This window comes from Saccopteryx leptura, chromosome 2 (assembly GCF_036850995.1).
Source record: "Saccopteryx leptura isolate mSacLep1 chromosome 2, mSacLep1_pri_phased_curated, whole genome shotgun sequence".
In the NCBI taxonomy this organism is placed as follows: domain Eukaryota; kingdom Metazoa; phylum Chordata; class Mammalia; order Chiroptera; family Emballonuridae; genus Saccopteryx; species Saccopteryx leptura.
Window position 1 is genome coordinate 335,737,530 of NC_089504.1, and position 19,349 is coordinate 335,756,878.

General features: G+C 45.7%; 1 protein-coding gene across 2 annotated transcripts in view; it reads left to right on the forward strand.

Annotated features, from left to right (window-relative positions):
• The first annotated feature begins 2,425 nt into the window (after positions 1-2,425).
• The window catches only part of FAM222B (family with sequence similarity 222 member B), an 82,134-nt gene continuing 65,210 nt past the window's right edge, over positions 2,426-19,349 (forward strand). The window contains exon 1 of one of the 2 annotated variants that reach the window (XM_066363667.1): positions 2,426-2,561. The gene's annotated coding sequence lies outside the window, so the exon portion shown is untranslated. The remainder of the gene's footprint in view (positions 2,562-19,349) is intronic. The other variant, XM_066363668.1, reaches the window with a different exon arrangement.

The following is a 19,349-nucleotide window of genomic DNA, read 5'->3' on the forward strand; positions in this document are numbered from 1 at the left end:
AACAGAGTGTCATTTTGTGTCATTTTGGTAGGTAGTGTGCCCCAGGATTTTGTAAATGTAAAAAATGTGCCTGATCAGGCGGTGGCACAGTGGATAGAGCATCAGACTGGGATACGGAAGACCCAGGTTCGAGACCCCGAAGTCGCCAGCTTGAGCGTGGGCTCATCTGGTTTGAGCAGAAATTCACCAGCTTGGACCCAAGGTTGCTGGCTCCAGCAAGGGGTTACTTGGTCTGCTGAAGGCCTGCGGTCAAGGCACATATGAGAAAGCAATCAATGAACAACTAAGGTGTCGCAATGTGCAACGAAAAAACTGATGATTGGTGCTTCTCATCTCTCCGTTCCTGTCTGTCTGTCCCTGTCTATCCCTCACTCTGACTCTCTCTGTCTCTGTAAAAAAAAAAAAAATGTGCCGCGGCTCAAAAAAGGTTGAAAATCACTGGGTTAGAGTATTGTCCTGACATGCTAAGGTTGCGAGTTCTATCCCCAGTCAGGGCACATGTAAGAATCAACCAATGAATGCATAAAAAACAACAAATCAATGCTTCTCTCTCTTTCTCTCCCTCTCTCTAAGACAGCGGTTCTCAACCTGTGGGTCTCGACCCTGGTGGTGGTCGAACGACCAAAACACAGGGGTCGCCTAAAGCCATCGGAAAATACATATTTATTATACAATACATTAAAAAAAATTTATTTATTTATTTATTTACTTTTTTAGATTTTTTTTTTTTGTACTTTTCCGAAAATGGAAACGGGGAGACAGTCAGACAGACTCTCGCATGTGCCCGACCGGGATCCACCCGGCACGCCCACCAGGGGGCGATGCTCTGCCCACCAGGGGGGATGCTCTGCCCATCCCGGGCTTCTCCCTGATGCGACCAGAGCCATTCTAGCGCCTGAGGCAGAGGCCACGGAGCCATCCCCAGCGCCCGGGCCATCTTTGCTCCAATGGAGCCTCGGCTGCGGGAGGGGAAGATAGAGACAGAGAGGAAGAAGAGGGGGAGGGGTGGAGAAGCTAATGGGCGCTTCTCCTGTGTGCCCTGGCCGGGAATCAAACCCGGGACTTCTGCACGCCAGGCTGGTGCTCTACCACTGAGCCAACTGGCCAGGGCTTCTTTTTTAGATTTTTATTTATTCATTTTTATTAGAGAGAGAGGGGGGAGAGAGAGAGGGAGAGATAGAGACAGAACAGGGGGAGGAGCAGGAAGCATCAACTCCCATGTGTTCCTTGAGCAGGCAAGCCCAGGATTTTGAACCGGCGACCTCAGCATTCCAGATCGACGCTTTATCCACTGCACCACCACAGGTCAAGCCATACAATACATTTTTAAATAAAATATGTATTTCTGATGACTTTAGACGACCCCTGTGTTTTGGTCGTTAGACCCCCGCCAGGGTCGCGACCCACAGGTTGAGAACCGCTGCTCTAAGATCAATACATAAATTATAAAGTTTTTTTAAATCAACATTAGGAATACTTTTTTTAACCTTAGCAGTTCAAACATTCATCCTGTGATCAGGCCTAGTAGAGAGAATTTAACACTGTTCACAGAAAAAAATGGAACTTTTTTCCCCTGACATTTTATTTTGGTCCCTACTCCCCAAACTCTGAATTGTAGAGGAAGACTGGGCTGCAGGTGGGATGGAAAAGTTACAGTGATAAGGAGAGCTTAGTCCTGTACCTCTTCTTCACTTTAACTGCAGTGCATTGCCTGCAGCTTTCAAATTTTTTATTGAATTCCTAGGATTCAATTGAGCCTAGTCTCTTGTTGGGCTATGCCAAGGCAGCACAGTGGTCAATGGGGCTGATAGTTGGGTCTTCTTGGGCTAAACGTCCAGTTTTCCTTTACCAGTTTGCAAAAGGTTCATGCTCTACAGTGAGAGCTGGAAATTCGGGGAGTATTTCCTCCCAACTTTCCCTCAGTGGCACATATGAAATCCCTAGAATTTCATACAGACTGAATTTATAGCAGTGTCCCACAGCATTCCAGGTTCAGTCACCTCCTAGACAAGGTCCCCAGAGCTTCTGAGTACCTCCTAACCAGTAATATTCTGGGATGTCAAGGTTGCCTCTTATACAATTACCCCCAAGGCATTCTAGATATGATCATCTTGAAAGAAACCTCAATTATCAGTGCTCACCTCAGAGCATCTGAATTCAGGCCTTTAGGTGCAAATGGAATCCAGAATTCTGGAAGTGCCATTAAGTCTACAGTCCCTTAAGGGTCCAAACGTTTAGTACCCTAGGCAGGGTGTTTCGGAGGCCTTGATCCTAGGCGGCCGCTAACGCGTTTTAAGCTTAACAAGTCTGCGAGGCCAGCGGCCATGTCTACCTGAGACCCCCAGGTCTAAGGCATCAGGCACTGAGCAAGACGCCCCTGAAGCGGGATGCGCAGGCGCGAGCGGCCCGAGAAGGCCCCGGCACTCCAGGCTGCGCAGGCGCAGGAGCGGCTGCCGGCGAGTCCCGACGGCGGCGGCGACTGAGGGGCTGGGGCGTGGAGCAGCGGTGGTGGCGGCAGGCGGCAACGGAGCAGCCATGAGGGCCGGGCACAGTCACCGACAGTGAGTGGTAGTGGAAGGAGGGAAAGGGGTGACTTGGTGAAAGGAATACTCCGATGTGGGAGGAGGTGGGCTCTGCCTGTCCTAATCGAAGGGACGTGGGGGAGGGACAGTTTGAGGTAATGAGGGGAGAATTTGGGGCACGGGTCGGCAGGTCAGTGTCACAAGGGCTGGACAGCTCGTTGGAGGAAAGGGGTTGCGCGTTGCAAAGTGAAGAAGCTCACGGTAGGGCCGGTATGCAGCGCTCTCCCGTTTGTCGTCGTCCCTTCCCCCAGGAGCTTTCGGTCGCCTCTCCCTTTCCGCTTCTTTCAGAGAATGGTCGCGGGGGGAGGGTGGTGGAGGATGAAAGCCCTGCTGGAGCTGAAGAAGCCAACTCTGATCCTGGCAGGGAAGGTCGTCGCCCGGAGCTGTAGACTGGTGTGGTAGAGGATGGAAGTCGGAAGCCCTCTATTTAAAGCTGGTAGGGATCTAGAGAAAAGAGCTAGGAGCTTAGAGTTCGCTAGGTTCAAACCCACATCCACCACTGATTAAAGATGATGGATAGTCTTCGCCATGTCTCATTTAACCTTTCTGAACCTCTGGAAGATGTAATGGTACAATGGGCTATTGTAAGCATCATGTCTGTGATTCAGATTGTTTATGAAAACTGTAAATTGTAAGCACTAAGCTGATCTTACTGTATCACTAGCAATGTTGGGTTTTAGACCTTACCATTATTAATGAAATGACCGATTTCTCTGTCAAGGCAAAGCATGTTTTTAGAACCTCAATAGACACATATGTGCTTTCTCCCTAGGCACAGCAGATCATGTGCAGAAATACCAGTTTGTTCTGTGATGTGACAAATTGACCGTCAGACTTATGTAGGAAAAATACCATACTCTTGGGCATTTTTACAAATGGTGTGTAGCTCCTTCCTTAAGAGGAAGTAAATAGAGAATGGAGAGCCAGTATGTTAAGTGCTTTCTGAACATAGCTCATTTAGTTTGTTCCCTTGTAACACAGTTGGTACTAATATGCTTAATTATGAGTTGAGAAAACTAGTTTGAAATAAGCAAGAAGGGCTGCACAGTGAGGGATGTGCAAATACAATTTGTTATTTTTAAATTACAAAAAAAAAACCCAAAACTATTTTCTTTGCAGAGGAGCCTGGTTGCCCCCAGACCCTGTCTCTATTTTGGAGTTCAGATAAGCATATAGGAGCTTTTCAGCTCCATTTTTTTGTTACTCTGCCAGTGGAACCTCCAGGGTGGAGTATCTCTCAGAGAAAGACAGAAGCTGCTCTACAAGAGCCCAAGAGGTGGCTCGTTCTTTCTGATGGGCTGAAGGAGCACTTCTGAGGCCTTGTTCTTGTTAGGGTAGACAAAGCAGAGGACATGGTTAAACTGTGTGTGCCTCTAGAGGGAGAAAATGGCTTTTTAGCCACAAATTTTGAAAGAGGGGTGAAACTGCTTTCAAAATTTGAACAGAAAGATCTGCCTGACCAGGCGGTGGTGCACTGGGCCTGGGATGCTGAGGACCCAGTTAAGGTCACTGGCTTGAGCTCAGGCTCATCCGGCTTGAGTGTGGGATCATAGACATGACCCCATGGTTGCTGGTTTAGCCCAAAGGTCGCTGGCTTGAAGCCCAAGGTCACTAACTTGAGCAAGGGGTCACTTGCTCTGTTGCGCCCCCCCCCCCCACTCCCTGTCAAGGCACATACGAGAAAGCAATCCATGAACAACTAAGGTGCCACAACAAATAATTGATGCTTCTCATCTCTCTCCCTTCCTATCTGTCTGTCTCTGTCTGTCCACCTCTCTTTCTCTTGCAAAAAAAAAAAAAAAACAAAAACAGAAAGATCTATGCTTCCAGCTTTGCAGGCTTCTAAAGATTGAAAGCTTGAAATAGTGAGGCCTTTTGGAAATTAGTGAGTGCTTTGTCTTTCATCTGAGCCAAGGTAGGGAGTGGCTGTACTAGATCCTTAAAGATTCACAGATAAGGAAAAGGAGTTATTTTATAGGCATGAGAGAAGTGAACCCTAGTTGTCTGCAACTTCTCTGTCTGGTAAAATGTGTTTTACTTCTCTTTCCTGGAAGTGGACAGTGATATATCATTTTTAACTTTTTGCTCTCTCAGTGAATTTTCTGTCCATAACATTGATTATCCTTTTTTTGATAATGGTTTAAAAGTGGAAGCATTTGCTACCGTTGTCATAGGTCATTTTCAGAACACAAATTTGTTTTGTCTTTGATTACAACACGGAAGATGAAGTAGAGGTGTAAAAATGTTAGAGCTGACCTAGCCATCTTATTTTTAATAATTGGATGTCTATTTTTAATTCTGGTCATGCATTTTTTCCTCTTGGAAATTTCCATCTATTCAAGTAAGTCCATAAATGCTACTTGTTTTACATTGAAATGATAAGGGTTTGTTCAGCTGTGATGAGAATTTCCTGTCCTCCTTCTTTTATTCTCTTTCCTATTTATGGATACTTTTATGTAGTAGATGACTGTTATTTTTTATTTTTTTTGTGACAGAGAGAAAGAGAGAGTCAGAGAGAGGGACAGATAGGAACAGACAGGAAGGGAGAGAGATGAGAAGCATCAATTCTTTGTTGCGGCACCTTAGTTGTTCATTGATTTCTTTCTCATATGTGCCTTGATCAGGGGGCTACAGCAGAGTGAGTGACCCCTTGTTCAAGCCAGAGACCTTGGGCTCATACTGGTGAGCCTTGCTCAAACCAGATGAGCCTGTACTCAAGCTGGCGACCTTGGGGTTTCGAACCTGGGCCCTCTGCTTCCCAGTCTGACACTATCCATTACGCCACTGCCTGGTCAGGCTAGATGACTTATTAAATGAGGACTTCCCCTGGAAGAAAGGTGATGGTCAGTGCCTCAGTTGCCTGTTGTGTGAGCAGTCTGTATAAAGTGGGGATGTAAGGGCTTCCTGTGAACCACTGACATAGCAAGAGTTAAAATAAAAGGAATAAAGTTTACTGGTTCACTTTTATTCTGATGAAATGAGTCTACTTTTTAAAAAAATATCTCATGCCTTGGGAATCTTTTTAAATCAGTCTATTTAAAAACAAAATTATGGTGTGTTACCTCCCTCTCATTTTTTCACTGAGAATATTTACTTGCAAAATTTTGAAAAATTATTTATTTACTTATTTATCTATTTTACAGGGACAGCGAGAGAGTCAGAGAGAGAGATAGACAGGGACAGACAGACAGGAACAGAGAGAGATGAGAAGCATCATTCATCAGTTTTTCGTTGTGAGACTTTAGTTGTTCATTGATTGCTTTCTCATATGTGCCTTGACCACGGGCCTTCAGCAGACCAAGTAACCCCTTGCTTGAGCCAGCGACCTTGGGTCCAAGCTGGTGAGCTTTTGCTCAAACTAGATGAGCCCGTGCTCAAGCTGGCGACCTTGGGGTCTGGAACCTGGGTCCTCCACATCCCAGTCTGACGCTCTAACTACTGCGCCACTGCCTGGTCAGGCTGGTTTTTTTGTTTGTTTTTTAAAGATTTTGTTCATTTATATTAGAGAGGGGGAGAGAGAGAGAAGGGGGGAGGAGCAGGAAGCATCAACTCCCACATGTGCCTTGACCAGGCAAGCCCAGGGTTTTGAACCGGAGACCTCAGTGCTCCAGGTCAACGCTCTATCCACTGCACCACCACAGGTCAGGCCTGTTTTTGTTTTTTTTTAATTTATTCATTCTTAGAGAGGAGAAAGAGGGAGAGAGAGAGACAGGGGAGGAGCTGGAAGCATCAACTCCCATATGTACCTTGACCAGGCAAGCCCAGGGTTTTGAACTGGTGACCTCAGCATTTCCAGGTCAACGCTTTATCCACTGCGCCACCACAGGTCAGGCCTGTGTCTGTTTTTTTTTAAAGTGAGAGTGAGAGAGATAGAGAGGGACAGACAGGACAGGGAGTCAGGTAGGGAGAGAGATGAGAAGCATCAATTCTTTGTTGTGGCACCTTATTTGTTTGATTGATTTCTCATATGTGCCTTGACTGGGGGTGCTCCAGCAGAGCCGGAGACCCCTTGCTTAAGCCAGTAACCTTGGGCTTCAAGCCAGAGACCTTTGGATTCAAGCCAGCGACCATGGGGTCATGTCTATGATCCCAGGCACAAGCTGGTGAGCTCATGCTCAAGCTGGCAGCCTCAGAGTTTCAAACCTGGGTCTTCAGCATCCCAGGCCGACGCTCTTATCAACTGCATCACCACTTGGTCAGTCAAAAATTTGTTTTTGGCCCTGGCCGTTTGGCTCAGTGGTAGAGTGTCGGCCTGGCGTGCAGGAGTCCCGGGTTCGATTCCCAGCCAGGGCACACTGGATAGGCGCCCATCTGCTTCTCCACCCCTCCCCCTCTCCTTCCTCTCTGTCTCTCTCTTCCCCTCCCACAGCCAAGGCTCCATTGGAGCAAAGTTGGCCCGGGCACTGAGGATGGCTCTGTGGCCTCTGCCTCAGGCGCTAGAATGGCTCTGGTTGCAGCAGAGCAACACCCCAGATAGGGCAGAGCATCGCCCCCTGGTGGGCGTGCCGGGTGGATCCCGGTCGGGTGCATGTGGGAGTCTGTCTGACTGCCTCCCCGTTTCCAACTTCAGAAAAATACAAAAAATACAAAAAAATGGAAAAAAAAATCTGTTTATATTTTTTTCTTCTTTTCCAAGTGAGAGGAAGGTTGATAGAGAGAGGCTCCTGTGTTGTGCCCCAGCCAGGATCCACTTAGCAACCAACCTCTGGAGCCAATGCTCTGCCCATCTGGGGCCGTGCTCTCAACCAAGTATTTTTTAGTGCCTACGGCAAGAGGCTCCACAGAGCCTGGGGCCTGTGTACTTGAACCAATCAAGCCATGGCTGCAGGGGGAGAAGAGAGAGAGAAAGAGAGAAAGGGGAGAGGTAGAGGTGAGGAAGCAGATGGTCACTTCTCTTGTGTGCCCTGACTGGGAATTGAACCCGGGACATCCACACACCAGGTCAATGCTCTACCACTGAGCCCACCAGCTGGGGCCATCTTTGTTTCTTAAGAGCCCTTCTGAATCTTGCCACCCATTCCTTAACTGAAGTCTCTTATAATATTTTCACTGCTAGTAAAGAGAACACAAAAGACTTTTTGTTTGTTTTTTATTTTTTTTGGTGACAGAGAGAGGGACAGATAGGGACAGACAGACAGGAAGGGAGAGAGATGAGAAGCATCAGTTTTTAAAAAAAAAAATTTTAGTGAGAGGAGGGGAGGCAGAGACAGACTCCCGCATGCGCCTTGACCAGAAACCACCCGGCAAGCTGGCTAGGGGGTGATCCTCTGCCCATCTGGGGCCCCTTCTCTGTTAAAATTGGAGCCATTTTTTTTTTAGCACCTAGGTGGAAACCATGGAGCCATCCTCAGAGCCCGGGGCCAACCTGGTCTAATCCAGCCTTGGCTGCAGGAGGGGAGGGGAGGGGAGAGAGAGAAAGAGAAAGAAAAACGAGAGCGGAGAGGTTGGAGAAGCAAATGGGCGCTTCTCCTTGACCAGGATTTGAACCCAGTAGTTCCACACTTCAGTCTGATGCTCTCCCACCAGCCAACCAGCTGGGGCCAAGAAGCATCAGTTCTTCATTGCAGCACCTTAGTTGTTCATTGATTGCTTTCTCATTAATGGGGGGTGGCGGGGAAGAATACAACAGGGCAAATGACTCCTTGCTCATGCCAACAACCATGGGGTCATGTCTATGATCCCACCTTCAAGTCAGTGGACCCCCCCCCCCCTGCATTCAAGCCAGTGAGCCCTTGCTCAAGCTAGCAACCTTGGGGTTTTGAGCATCTCAGTTTGATGCTCTATCCATTGCACCACTGCCTAGTCAGGCTCTTTTGTTGTTGTTTTTTGTGTGTGTGTGTGACAGAGACAGACAGAGGGACAGACAGACAGGAACGGAGAGAGATGAGAAGCATCAATTCTTTGTTGTGGCACTTTAGTTGTTCATTGCTTGCTTTCTCATATGTGCCTTGACCGGGGGGCTACAGCAGAGTGAGTGACCCCTTGCTCAAGCCAGCAACCTTGGACTCAAGCTGGTGAGCCCTGCTCAAACCAGATGAGCCCGTGCTCAAGCTGGTGACTTTGGGGTTTCGAACCTGGGTCCTCCACATCCCAGTCTGACACTCTATCCACTGTGCCACCTCCTGGTCAGGCAGTAGTACCTTATACTTATTAAATGCTAATTATTACTAGTGTTTATTGAATATACTCTCTCTTTTTAGCAAGAGAGAGACAGACAGACAGAAATGGAGAGATGAGAAGCATCAACTTGTAGTTGCAGCATTTTGGTTGTTTGTTGATTGCTTCTCGTACATGCCTTGACTGAAGGGGTCCAGCTGAGCCAGCGATCCCTTGCTCAAGCTCACGACCTTGGACTTGAGCCTGTGACCCCTTGCTCAAGCCTGCGACATTGGGATTTTGAACTGGGACCTCAGTAGCCCAGTTTGATATTCTCTCTACTGTACCACCAGAGCTCAGGTGAACACAGTTACTTTTTTTTTTTTTTTTTTAACAGAGACAGAGAGAGAGTCAGAGAGAGGGATAGATAGGGACAGAGAGAAATGACAAGTATCAATCATCAGTTTCTCGTTGCGACACCGTAGTTGTTTATTGATTGCTTTCCCATATGTGCCTTGACCGCGGGCCTTCAGCAGACCGAGCAACCCCTTGCTTGAGCCAGCGACTTTGGGTCCAAGCTGGTGAGCTTTTTTTGCTCAAGCCAGATGAGTCTGCGCTCAAGCTGGCGACCTCGGGATCTCGAACCTGGGTCCTCGGCATTCCAGTCCGATGCTCCATCCACTGTGCCACCACCCAGCCAAGCAATACAGTTACTTTTAATGCCCAAGTCTATGCTGGTCAAAGATGATTATGACTTAGCCCTGCCCTTTGGGGTTTCACAGTCTAGTGGAGGATATACAGAAATATACAAAGTAATTGTAATAAAATCTAATACCTATTTCATTAAACTTGTGGTGCCAGTGATTGTAAGGCTTAAAATAATTTTATATACCACTAAGAAAGAAGAAATGCTTGCTAATGAGACTGGCATGTCATCAGTTGTAAGGTGTATCCTGTTTTCAGAGATGTGTGTGGGAAAAAGTATGACAGCATTGATGAAGTACAACCTGGCCTGTGGTGGTGTAGTGGATAAAGTGTTGACCTGGAATGCTGAGGTTGCCAGTTCGAAACTCTGGGCTTGCCTGGTCAAGGCATACATGACTAGCACAGTAAACAACTAAAGTGAAACAACTTTCAGTTGATACTTCTTGTTCCCCCCCAATAAAATCAATAAATAAAATCTTAAAAAAAACCCAGAGCCTGACCTGCGGTGGCACAGTGGATAAAGCGTTGACCTGGAAATGCTGAGGTCGCCGGTTCGAAACCCTGGGCTTGCCTGGTCAAGGCACATATGGGAGTTGATGCTTCCAGCTCCTCCCCCCTTCTCTCTCTCTGTCTCTCTCTCCTCTCTCTCCCTCTCTGTCTCTCTCTCTCCTCTCTAAAAATGAATAAATAAATAAAATAAAATAAATTTAAAAAAATTATAAAAAAAAAAAAAAAAAAAAAAACCAGAAAGAATTGATGAAGTACAGTAAGTGCTCTACTAGAAGAAGGTACAACTTGTTATGAGTATTGATGGAAAGCTGGGTGCAGGTATTGTTAGTAAAGGCCCCCTGCATTGAACCTGCATGATAGGACCTCAAAGATAGACAAGGAAGATAGGGTATTACAAGCAGACAGTAAAGTCTGAAAATGGGAAGGAATGGGGCATTATTGATGTATAGTACCGTATCAGGACAAGCAGGAGGAGGAAATGAGCTGAGACTTTGGCAAACAGTATATAATGCAGCAAAGCAGGACAGGAAGCCTGGAACATTTTCAAGAGACGTGAGCCTAAATCTTGATTTAACCTCCTAAAATATTATAGCAGCTCTAAAAAGATGATTCTAATATAATAAATTGGGAAGTGAGAGTGTGAGAGGCAAAGTGGTCAGGGGAAGAGCTAACTGCAGTTCTGCAGCTGACCAGAGTCATTAATAAGTGTAAAACCAACTGTATTCTTGGTGAGAGGTGAATACTTTCTCAGCAGAGAAGTGTGTTAATATTTCTGTTTTTTCACTGCCTATCAAGGTCTTGTTTATGCTCCTTTTATTATTTCTTTAAAAAATTTTTATTTATTGATTTTAGTGAGAAGAAGGGAGAGAAAGAAAGAGAGGAACATAGATCTATCTGTTACTGTATGTGTCCTGACTGTGGATTGAATCACCAACTTCTGCACTTGGGGATGATTCTCTAACCAACTAAGCTATCCTGCCAGGCAGGGTTTGATTTGCCCCTTTTACAGCTTTGTACCTTAGAGTGAAAAAGAATACAAGTGAAGAGGAAAAAGGGTAAATTTTCTTTATTAGAGATGTACAAGGGGGTAATAAGCTATCATATTTGATGGCTCAATTATAAAATTATTTTTGTTTGTTTGTTTGTTTTGTTTTTTTACAGAGGCAGAGATAGACAGGGACAGACAGACAGGAACGGAGAGAGATGAGAGGCATCAATCATTTGTTTCTCGTTGCACGTTGTGACTTCTTGTTCATTGATTGCTTTCTCATATGTGCCTTGACCGTGGGCCTTCAGCAGACCGAGCAACCCCTTGCTGGAGCCAGCGACCTTGGGTCCAAGCCGGTGAGCTTTTTGCTCAAACCAGATGAGCCCGCGCTCAAGCTGGTGACTTTGGGGTCTTGAACCTGGATCCTTCCGCATCCCAGTCCAATGATCTATCTACTGCGCCACCGCCGGGTCAGGCAAAAAATTTTTTATTTTTTATTTTTTTGTATTTTTCTGAAGTTGGAAATGGGGAGGCAGTCAGACAGACTCCTGCATGCGCCCGACCAGGATCCACCCGGCACACCCACCAGGGGGCAATGCTCTTCCCATCTGGGGCGTCGCTCTGTTGCAACCAGAGCCATTCTAGTGCCTGAGGCAGAGGCCATGGAGCCATCCTCAGCGCCCGGGCCATCTTTGCTCCGATGGTGCCTTGGCTGTGGGAGGGGAAGAGAGAGACAGAGAGGAAGGAGGAGGGGGGAGAAGCAGATGGGCGCTTTTCCTGTGTGCCCTGGCTGGGGATCGAACCCGGGACTCCCGCACGCCAGGCTGACGCTCTACCACTGAGCCAACCGGCCAGGGCCTAAAATTGTTTTTTGGTACAGCACTGGACTGGACTGTATCATGGGAAAATATACGTTATTTAAGGAGTAATATAGCCTGACCAGGTGGTGACACAGTGGATAGAGCGTTGGACTGGGATGTGAGGACCCATCGCTGGCTTGACCGCAGGCTCATACTCCTTGAGTGCGGGGCCGCTGGCTTGAGCCCAAGATCGCAGGTCGCTGGCTTGAGCAAGGGCTCACTCACTCTGCTGTAGCACCCCCCTTCGGGCACATATGAGAAAGCAGTCAATGAATAACTAAGGTGTCGCAAGGAAGAATTGAATTGATGCTTCTTTAAATAATTTTTTTTTTAATTTTATTTATTCATTTTTAGAGAGGGAGAGAGAGAGACAGAGAGGGAGAAGGGGGGAGGAGCTGGAAGCATCAACTCCCATATGTGCCTTGACCAGGCAAGCCCAGGGCTTCGAACTGGCGACCACAGCATTTCCAGGTCGATGCTTCATCTACTGCGCCACCACAGGTCAGGCGAATTGATGCTTCTTATTCATCTCTCTCCCTTCCTGTCTGTCTGTCCCTAACTGTCCCTCTCTTGTCTCTCTCTGTCTCTCTCGTTTAAAAAAAAAAGAATTGATACGACATTCTGGAAAACTCAAAACTATAGGGCCAGTGAAAAACAAATCAATGTTTGCCTCTGGTTAAGAGTAGAGGGAGTGTCTAATTACAAAGGAGTAGCATGAGGAAATTTGGGGGTGGTAATGGAACTGTTCTGTATCTTGATTGTGGTTACACAACTTTATGCATTTATGAGAACTCTTAGAACTGAGCACTGAAAAATAAATTTTACTGTGTAAAATTAAAATAAACATTTGATGATGGAAGAGGGAGACTTCAAAGAAGAACTCCAGAAAATGTCATTTCCAAAAGTATTTGAATTGTGTTTGTGAGATAGAGACAGAGAAAGGGACAGATAGGGACAGACAGGAAGGGAGAGATGAGAAGCATCAATTCTTTGTTGCCGCACCTTAGTTGTTCATGGATTGCTTTCTCATGGATTGCTTTCTCATATGTGCTTTAATAGGGGGGGCGGAGGAGGCTACAGCAGACTGAGTGACCCCTTGCCCAAGCCAGCGACCTTGGGCTTAAGCTGGTGAGCTTTGCTCAAACCAGATGAGCCTGTGCTCAAGGTTGTGATTTCGGGGTTTCGAACCTGGGTCCTCCATGTCCCAGTCCAAAGCTCTATCCACTGCGCCACCGCCTGGTCAGGCAAAAAAAGTATTTGAATTTTTAAAGAATTTTATTTATTGATTTTAGAGAGAGAGTAAAGGGGGGAGGGAGAGAGAAAGACAGAAACATTAATCTGTTTCTGTGTATGTCCAGACCAGGGATCACACTGGCAACCTCTGTGTTTTGAGACAATGCTTCAACTAACTGAGCTATCTGGCCAGGGCAAAGTATTTGAATTTTAAACTTAATTTTTTTTTTTTGGGGGGGGGGATATATTTTAAATAATTTAAAAGATACATAGTGAAAGGTCTCTGAGTGGAAATTTGAGATCCTTTAGAATTTATTTTACTTTGAAATGCAGTTGTGTGCTCTGATTTGTAAGACTTCAAGAATACATTTCCAGTTAGTTTCTACTTTAATTGTTAAGCTTGCTTATTGCTAAATATTGTGCTACTTAGCTTTTCTTCTCTACTCTTTTCTTTCTATCCTGGGCCACTACTATGTCACCTAAAGATATCTTCTCCAGCCCCTGGCCAGTTGGCTGAGTGGTAGAGCATCGGCCTGGCGTGCAGAGGTTCCGGGTTCGATTCCTGGCCAGGGCACACAGGAGAAGTGCCCATCTGCTTCTCCACCCCTCCCCCTCTCCTTCCTCTCTGTCTCTCTCTTCCCCTCCCGCAGCCGAGGCTCCATTGGAGCAAAGATGGCCCGGGCGCTGGGGATGGCTCCTTGGCCACTGCCCCAGGCGCTAGAGTGGCTCTGGTCGCCACAGAGCAACGCCTCGGAGGGGCAGAGCATCGCCCCCTGGTGGGCAGAGCGTCGCCCCCTAGTGGGCGTGCCAGGTGGATCCCGGTCCGGCGCATGCGGGAGTCTGTCTGACTGTCTCTCCCGGTTTCCAGCTTCAGAAAAATACAAACAAACAAAAAAAAAATTAAAAAAAAAAAAGATATCTTCTCCACTTCAGTGCATGAAAACATATTCCCTAGTGAGATTTATCAAATTAATTTAGGGATATTGTATGTGGATCTCATCCAAAGTCTAGCCCACCTAGATGTTGTTCTTCCAGAGATTACTTAATGGACTGCTGCTGGGACATTCAGACTATTGTGACAGGAGACATCCTTAATATTCCTGGGGATTTTGTATTATAGTTTCCAGGTGAATGTGGATTTTCAGATTTGGTAAGACATTGAGAAAATTGGCTGTGACTTTTAGGCAGCTGGACTAGGTCCAATATTGATTAACAGCATTTCCTCCTCTGCTTGACATCCATCTGCTTTCCTCCGCTACTGCTTTTTCATGAGAGGCAATTTGAACTATTTGCTAGTGTTTCTGGATCATGTCTCTTCTATTTTTTTCCGCAGGTACTCTGATTTTCCATCAGATCTCAAATTTCTAATTAAGGACTTTTATTTAGTAAAGTAAGATCATTCCTTTTAGTAGGGAATTGTTGGGTGTCTGTTAGGCTCCTATGTCTCAGCTAAATATCTGTCTCTTCTTGGTAAATTGTTATTCCAATTGATCTCTAGTCCTTTAATTTATTCTTCCCTACCTTTCTCTCAAAGGCTATCAAGTGGAACTTGTCTTTATTTCTTTTTCCACACTTACAGAGTTTACTGTATTCATATTTACATTGGCTTTTTCTTTCTTGCTATATATATACTCTTTTTTTTTTAATAAATAAATTTTTATTATAATGGGGTGACATCAATAAATCAGGGTACATATATTCAAAGAAAACATTTCCAGGTTATCTTGTCATTTAGTTCTGTTGCATACCCATCACCAAAAGAGAGATCGTCCTCCGTCACCCTCTATCCAGTTTTCTTTGTACCCCTCCCCCTCTCCCTCTCCCTCCATCCCTCCCCCCACCCCTCGTAATCACTCCTGTCCATGTCTCTTAGTCTCGTTTTTATGTCCCACCAATGTATGGAATCCTGCAGCTCTTGTTTTTTTCTGATTCACTTATTTCACTCCGCATATACTGTTATCAAGATTCCACCATTCTGCTGTAAGTGATCCGATGTCATCATTTCTTCTAGCTGAATAGTATACCATGGTGTATATGTGCCCCATCATTTTTTTTTTTTTAATAAATTTTTATTTTAATGGGGTGACATCAATAAATCAGGGTACATACATTTAAAGAAAACATTTCCAGGTTATCTTGTCATTTAGTTCTGTTGCATACTCATCACCCGAAAAGAGATCATCCTCCGCCACCCTCCATCCAGTTCTCTCTGTACCCCTCCCCCTCCCCCTCTCCCTCCTTCCCTCCCCCCCTCCCCCCACCCCCCATAGCCACCACACTCCTGTCCATGCCTCCTAGTCTCGCTTTTATGTCCCCCCAATGTATGGAATCCTGCAGTTCCTGTTTTTTTCTGATTCGCTTATTTCACCCCGCACAATGCTACCAAGAGTCCACCATTCCGCTATAAGTGATCCGATGTCACCATTTCTCCTAGCTGAATAATATACCATGGTGTATATGTGCCCCATCTTCTTCATCCAGTCCTCTATTTTTTTTACAGTGATTAAAAGCCTTTAAGCAAACTCTTGGCCCATACAGCAAGAATCCCGAAAAGAGTAGTGTCCTTAACATGTTCCCCAAGTCCAAGATGGCCCCATCACCATGCCAAATCCCTGAAAAATGCAACCCAACCACAGTTCAGTCTGTTAGGAGCTGTCACAGGGAGCAGGAGTCCAGGAAAGTTCCCCACAGGAAAAGTCCGCATGGCACTGGAATTGTTGTCACCATTCTATACTTTGCAGCTCATGTCCAAGTCCCAATGACCGCTGCTTCTAGCTGGTAATGATTCAGGTAGACTGGAAAAAGCCATTTGCAGCATGCGTGGATATGGAGCTTCTGTTCTCCTCTGCCTGGAGAGATGAGACCAGGTTGCTTTTCCCTGGAGCTCTGTGACTGTGGCCTGGTAAAGAGAACCTTGGGATCCATCTTTTTTATCCAGTCTTCTATTTTTTTTTACAGTGATTAAAAGCAAACTTTTAATCTTTAAGCAAACTCTTGGCCAATACAGCAAGAATCCATAAAAGAGTAGTGTCCTTAACATGTTCACCAAGTCCAAGTTGGCCCCATCACCATGCCAAATCCCTGAAAAATGCAACCCAATATATATATACTCTTAATCTCTCTGTGACCTTGTTACATCACTATTTCTCTTTTATCTAAATCTTCAATCTTTATCTTTATTTCTTTTCCTCAACTTTCTGTACCCACCCAACGCTCAGTTACTGCTCAGTTTCTCTTCTGTTTATAAAAGTAGTCTCTTCTTGCCTAACCAGATGGTGGCACAGTAGATAGAGCGTTGGCCTGGGACATTGAGGACCCAAGTTCAAACCCTGAGGTTGCCAGTTTGAGCATAAGATCATAGACCTGACTCCGTGATCGTTGGCTTGAAGCCCAAGGTCACTGACTTGAACCCAAGGTCACTGGCTTTAGCAAGGGGTCACTGGCTCAGCTGCAGTGTCCCGTCAAAGTATTTATGAGAAAGCAATCAATGAACAACTAAGGAGCCGCAACTATGAGTTTATGCTTCTCATCTCTCTCCCTTCCTGTCCGTCTCTCTCTCACTTAAAAAAAAATAGTCTTCTCCCCTCTCTCTTCACTCTCTTACAGCCTATTTATTCCTCAAGCATGTAATTTGATTTTGTCTCTAACACTCCACTTGAAATTGCTCTGCTCAATGACCTGATTGTCAAACCCAGATGACATTTTTCAGTCCTTAGTTTATTTTGCTTCTCTGCTTCTTTAAACTGTGATACTGTTTTTCTCTTACCTATTTTTTCTTATTCTCCTTCATAGTCTCACCTGTCTCCTTTTCTTTCATCCAATCCTAAATGTGGTTATATATTTTTGTTGAATTTAAATATTCTTTTTTCTTTAGTGAGAGGAGGGGAGGCAGAGAGACAGACTCCCACATGCACCCCAACCAGGATCCACCTGGCAGGTCCACTAGGGGAGATGCTCTGCCCATCTGGGGCACTTGCTAAGCTACCACGCCATTTTTTAGCACCTGAGGTGGAGGCCACAGAGCCATCATCAGCACCCAAGGCCAACTCACTTGAACCAATTGAGCCATGGCTGTGGGGGTGGGGGGGAAGAAGAGAGAGAGAGAGAGAGAGAGAGAGAGAAGGAGAGAGAAGGTAGAGGGGGAGGAGTGGAGAAGCAGATAGTTGCTTCTCCTGTGTGCCTTGACTGGGAGTCGAACCTGGGACATCTACACTCTGGGCCTACACTCTACCACTGAGCCAACTGGCCAGAGCCAAATGTTAAAATATTTTAATGTTTTCGTACCATCATTTCAGGTGATTTCTGTTCTCTAAAAGCCTATTTTAACTAGGGTTATAAGCAATATACATTATACTGCTGATTGCCTGACCTGTGGTGGCACAGTGGATAAAGCGTCGACCTGAAAATGCTGAGGTCGCCGGTTCGAAACCCTGGGCTTGCCTAGTCAAGGCACATATGGGAGTTGATGCTTCCAGCTCCTCCCCTGTCTCTGTCTCTGTCTCTCTCTCTCTCTCCCTCTCTCTCTCCTCTCTAAAATGAATAAATAAAATTAAAAAAAAATAACATTATACTGCTGATTGAATGAGACTGTTTCAGAGTCAAGTCCCTGGTTTTGGAAATGCATACTGGCTGGACCTTGGCCTTATAATAGATACGTCAGTTTCTTAGATGTCAAATGAAGTTAACTGGAACCAGTTTAGCTCAGTGAGTGGTTGTGAGCCATGACTACTAATGAAAATAATTGTAAAACATTTGGCAAGTGTGATATAAATGCTAAATAATAGTTGCTTATTGGGATGTTGTGAAAATTAGCAACCTGCTGTCTGTTAGAGGCCTTAAGTTCTTTTTAATAAAGGTGGTATGTTTTATAAATATAATTCAGGATTTGGGAAAAGATATTACTACTCTAACTCTAGAATGTAACAATTTTGGAACCATAATGAAACTAAAAGATTTTTAAAATAATATTACTTTGGAGCAGTGATTTTCAACCTTTTTTGAGCCGCAGCACATTTTTTACATTTACAAAATCCTGGGGCACACCACCTACCAGAATGACACAAAATGACACTCTAACACAGTACATATTATACATATAGTTAATAATATAGTTTCTAAATGTATTTATACTCACTTAGTGTGAAACCTGGGCCTGTTTCGATGAACACAAAAGGGATATCCTGGCAGGGATGGTAGAAAGACACACATGAAGCTCTTCCTCAACAGTTCTCAGTCTCTCTCTGTTTTTAGTTTTTATTGCAGTCAAGCTTGAGAAGCTCAGCTCACATAGATATGTGGTTGAAAATGGGAGCAATGTCAAAATAGCTTTGTTGGCCAGAATGGGGAACTCCTTGGCAACAGATAACCAAAAACTGTCCAAAGGAAGATCAGCAAACTTTAGCTTTAAAGTTAGATAACATTGTGATGCATTGTATATCACCCTCTGTGGGGCCTCTTTTAAAAAGACAAAGGTCGCCCTGGCCGGTTGGCTCAGCGGTAGAGCGTCGGCCTGGCGTGCAGAAGTCTCGGGTTCGATTCCCAGCCAGGGCACATAGGAGAAGCGCCCATTTGCTTCTCCACCCCCTCTCCTTCCTCTCTGTCTCTCTCTTCCCCTCCCGCAGCCAAGGCTCCATTGGAGCAAAGATGGACCAGGCGCTGGGGATGGCTCCTTGGCCTCTGCCCCAGGCGCTAGAGTGGCTCTGGTCGCTCGCAGAGCGATGCCCCGGAGGGGCAGAGCTTCGCCCCTGGTGGGCGTGCCGGGTGGATCCCGGTCGGGTGCATGTGGGAGTCTGTCTGTCTCTCCCTGTTTCCAGCTTCAGAAAATTACAAGAAAAAAAAAAGAAAAAGGTCAAATATTTATATACACCATCAGGATAGACATAACCAGCTGAGGCTGAGGCTTCATCTAGTGGTGGCAACATTTACCTCCAGTCTTAACCAGGATTAGAAATCGGGACCATGGGGAGGAGTAGCAGCTTCAACTACTCGCTGTGGCACGGCAGCCCGAGGGGGGACCTTCCTGGGTGTGGATGAGAGGCGGCCTACTATTGGTCCATCGCTAGTGGTTGGGATGAATCCTAGAAGGTGATTGGTCAGTGAGCGTTCCCCTGTGCCTCCACTCTTCCTGTTGCTGATGGCTGGAGGGATTGTGAGGGGAATGTTTATGTTCAGATGGAGGTGGCTGGCGGCGGGCCGGATAAAGAGCCTCCGCGGGCCGTAGTTTGGGGACCCATGTTTAATTTCCCCACTGACACACCTGACCATGTCTCATGGCACACTGGTTGAAAAACACTGCTTTGGAGGATTTGAAACGCTAAAGTTTTTACCATCTTGGTCTTTTGGTTCATTATGCCAGTTATAATACTGAATGTTTAA